This window comes from Emydura macquarii, unplaced genomic scaffold (assembly GCF_026122565.2).
Source record: "Emydura macquarii macquarii isolate MOO-44397 ecotype Brisbane River unplaced genomic scaffold, CSIRO-AGI_Emac_v2 contig_1483, whole genome shotgun sequence".
Lineage (NCBI taxonomy): Eukaryota > Metazoa > Chordata > Testudines > Chelidae > Emydura > Emydura macquarii.
The window spans coordinates 4,331,012-4,335,510 of NW_027131620.1; the positions used below are offsets into that span (position 1 = coordinate 4,331,012).

General features: G+C 44.9%; 1 long non-coding RNA gene across 1 annotated transcript; it reads left to right on the forward strand.

The window, feature by feature from the left end:
- The first annotated feature begins 1,901 nt into the window (after positions 1-1,901).
- On the forward strand, positions 1,902-3,448 carry LOC137157312 (uncharacterized). The gene is made up of 3 exons (XR_010921055.1): positions 1,902-1,956; positions 2,241-2,585; positions 3,390-3,448. It is a non-coding gene; the product is annotated as an uncharacterized lncRNA (long non-coding RNA).
- Positions 3,449-4,499: the final 1,051 nt, after the last annotated feature.

The following is a 4,499-nucleotide window of genomic DNA, read 5'->3' on the forward strand; positions in this document are numbered from 1 at the left end:
AGAGAGAGAGTGTTCGGGGACGGGGAAATGGGGGGTCTCACCACTCCATGCAGCTCAGAGGTTCCCAGGAGACAGGTTGTTCAGCTTAGGGTCTGGAGCGCTGGAGACAGGCAGAGCCCCCAACACAATCAGTCAGGAAGAGGGGAAGTTCCAGTGGAACTGATGCAGAATTTGGATCCAGGCATCAGAAAAAAAGTTTGAACTTTGGTAGGGGTTTTTGTAGACCCCAGGTTTGTTTATGGATAAACAATGTCTGGACAAAAGGAGCTGATCATTCCTGGCTATGGGCAGTTTTCCTTGAGCGAGTGCTCACAATGCAACCAGGATCCATTGTTTTACATATCAATAACTAGAATGGTCTGATAACTGTGGAGCTGGGTGTGTGCAGGTGTGAGTTCATTTACATCAAGAGCAGAGATCTCCCAACATGCAGTGCGTCCCTGCTTTGGCAATCCCAGAGTTAAGTGCGTGTTCCATCTTCGATGTAGATGAGGCTTCTGTTCTCCATTCGATGTGCTAATTGAGATGCCTCCTTTTTACATCTTTGATTAGATGAGGCTAGGGGAGTTGTATCACCCTTGATGGGAGGGTTTTAGTTGTGTCCACTGCCTTTCATATTGAGATGCCTTTGGTTTCTGGTTCAAGCGGGGGCTGGGGGGGGTGGATATTCAGGTGAGCCAGAGAGAGTCGGGATTTTGCACCCTGGTTTCCCAAGAACACAGAGCTGCCAGGTAACAACAACAACTACACCTCCCCAGGCTTGTACCTGTCATCACTTCAATAAGCAATTTCCAGGAGAAAAGTGGAAGAGTTTAGTATAAATAAAGTCAGGAATGAGAGGATCAGCCGATGAACAGCAAAAAGGGGGGAGGGGAGTTTGTTGCAGGGGAAAATGTTCCACGTGCTACTCTCATTGTTAATACAAATTCCCACATGATGTTTGCGTCTGTGCTGCTCTCGATCATGGTGGGCAGCATTTGGGACTGCTTCTGTATTCCAAGGGGATCCCAGCATTGCCAGATCACGAATATCAGTGCTAAAATGATGTGATGTCAAGAACGGGGGAGTGATTACAAACATGGCTGTTTTTGTAATTATTTGTAGGCATTTTCAGAGCACTCACCGCTGAAGCGGCTGAGCTCCCAGTTAACCTGATTATTTTCCGTACATTCATGTTGTTAACATGTTTTTTGCCCTGAAGTAAGTCCTTGAATAGAGACACAATATTTGATTGTCCTTCTTTTAATGAATGACCAGAAGCAACTCACAAGCTGCTGATAAATACACTGTGTTCATCAGACATTAACAATGCATCGTGGAAACACTGTAAGAAATCAGTGGTCACCTAGGAACCTCACAGTTTTCACTAAAGCTGAACACACTATTCGCAGTGAAAGAATAATAGACAAGATTTTCTAAGATGGCTGTCTAAAGTCAGGCTTCTAAATCCAGAATTAGGCACGCAGACAAGAGGCCTGACCTCCAAAAGTTCTGATCAACCCTCAGCTCCCTCCGCATCCATAATAAATAAAGTGAGGATGCTCAAGAACATAGCTCCTGCAAGGATGAAATACACCTGCCATGGATTCTTGTTCCTTCTCTTCTCTTCTAGGTGGTGCTGGTCCAAATGGCAGCCAAGCTTTATGTTCTAATCAGCTGGCCAGATGGCAGCCGTGTGATCAACATCGAAAACATCAAAGAACCCCGAAAGCCATTTCATCTCTACACGGTGGGTGAGCAGGTGCTCGCCCGCTGCCCTGGTTTCAGTGGTCTGTACTGGGGGGTTGTGGAAGGCATCAGCGGTAAGTGGTCACTGTCTATCCTAGACTTATGCCTACTGGGAGCATCCTCTAGAAACAAGCGAAACGAACATTGAAAATCTTTTTCTTCCAACAGACCAGAAAGATATCTTAGAGAAAAGGCTGCAGGAAGAGAGACAGCTTTTTGAGAAGCTAAGTAAGTATGGAGTTTTGCACTGAAGGATTAAGAGATGGCAGTCAGTGTATTTCAGGAGGAAAGTAATTAAATGTGGTAACTTTATATCCTGGCGCTGTGGGGTTTTTTTTAAATGGATGGATTATAAATACACCCGCGTCCTATCTCTTATGAATCGGACGAGAGTGTCCAGGTAGGAAGGGCTGAGAAGTATGCTGTGGGCAGCGAGGTTCTAGATGTGGATCGTAGCAATATATGTCATTGTGGTTTTGCAAGTTACCGTACAGGCCCCATCTTGCTTTCAGAAGAAGAACCAGTGATGCACGGTGGGCTGCCCTCCCAACCTAAAAAATCAAGGAAGACCTTTCCAAAATGGATGCCAGGAAGCTCCTCTCGCAAATACAATGATGACAGGAGCTTCTTCGTCAAACCGCTGCTAGGGAATGAAGACGCAGGTCTCCAACATGAGGCTGCAGTCTCTCCTCTCTTAAAGGAGAGGCGCATCCTGAGTAGCACCACTCGATCCCACTGCACAATGTTGGCACCTCACCACCCTTCCACGGCCTTCAACACACCCTCTCCATTCTTGACCCTGGCTGTGCCTGGAACGTCCCAGAATGAAGAAGCAACGCCTGGCACAGCCACCAGAGGTAAATCAGCTGGGATTATTGTCTGGGAATGACGTCAAATGACGTCAAATGCCACTTTTATTCCACTCCTGGCTGTTTTTAAATGTTAACGTTGGCGTTAGGGAAAGATGTCAGAAGGGCCCTGGATTTCTCTTTCTCTGCAGCGTAGATGCAGCGCGGGCTGCAGCCCAACGCATGGCTGATTTCCCTAGGTGTGAGAACAGTAATGGTGAGAGGTCAGTCTCCATGGCCCTTCCCAGCTTGGGCGTCTCTTCTCCGATGGGACTGCTCACCAAAGTGACAACTCTGGGGGAGTGGTTTTTGTGTGATCCAAAGCACACTGTGATCACCAACATTTTTCTTATGTGCTAGCAATTTTTTTCTACATGAATCACTGAAGAACACTCCTATTATAATGTATTTGTTTCATTTATTATAAAGTACCCCACAGAGTGCTGACCTGAACACCTGAACTGTTTCAGGTTTGCCTGTCAATCCATCCATCAATCTGTCTACCCTTGCACACATACGAAAACCCCAGGAAATCATCTTTTTCTTTCTGTGTATTTACCATCTGTGCCGATAGTGTCCATAGACTTTTTCACCTTCGTGATCCATGCTCCCCCAGCCCAGTTTCTTCACTTATGGCACAGTGCCTTGCCACGGATATTGTGGTTGAATTAACAGTCTATATTGTGATGAAGGTTTTTCTTTCTGCCTGTAAGAAAATCCCAGCAGTTCAAGCCAAAAACAGCATGTGTGAGTCAGACTGTTGTTAGCCTGGGGACATCAAGCGAAAGTATTTAGCTCCAACCCTCTTTCTAGATTACATCACCCTGGCAATGAAAAGGAAGTCAGATGGCATTCTAGCGACGTGTCAGCAGCACATCTGTATAAACAGGTAATATTCCCAGAAGCAATAAAGACAATGAAGCTTTCAAAGTGCCTCTCATAGTCTTTACTTGTGGTTCAGTAGCTGTGTTTCCATTTCCTGATGCTGCTCGCTTCATAATAGATGTGTTTGTCCTGGCTTGTTGATGCAACTTCGAGGACATGGGGGAGTCCCACGGGATCTGGGGCAACTGAGGAGAGCTGTCACAAAGGATCCATGAAGGACAAAGCAGAAATTGGGACAGCTCTTTCTGCCCCCCAGAATCTGCCCTCAATTACACCAGCGTAAATCCAGAATAACTCAATTGAAGTCATAGTTGGGACCTGAATTTCCACTGCCCTGCACCTTACGCAATCTTTTATACCAGTGTGAAGTTGGTGCAAAACGTTACCAAACCACGAATGGTAGTATTCACATCCCTTTGCACTTGTTTTGAAAGAGACTCTACACATGTGAGCTCGTGGGGAATCAAGCCCATTATATTTAATATGCATTTAAATGGCTGATACTTTTCGTGTAAAACACAGGGAGTGACTGCATGTATCTGAAATGCATATCCACTGACAAAGTATTATCAAGATATCTACCTTGTTTACTTGGGATGCCATGTGAAATTGGAGTTGGCTGGGTTTTCACAAAACACTCTGTTGTAACCTTGAGGCCAGAGAGCACTTAAGAAATAAATATGAAACATCTTCTTCCACTGCTGCTTGGTCTGTTTGTTTTTTTCCAGCTGTGATGAACCAAAGAATGAAGGTTCCCCAGAAACAGATGATTTTGAGGTAGTTCAGAAAGATTTTGGGCCTACTGAAATGAAAAGGTAATTAATGTAAGATGAGGTTACAGGTACCTACATGTAACTACATTTTCCTCAATATTCAGAAAATAGAGGCATTCAGGTTAGAACTGTCTGAAAACATGTAGCAATTGTTAGACCCCAAATCACCAACATTATAAAAATCAGGTTGGAGTCTCCTGCAGATCTTAAGGTTTATGTGCTGGTATCATGATTACTGGACTCCAAAATATTAAAGCAGCATATA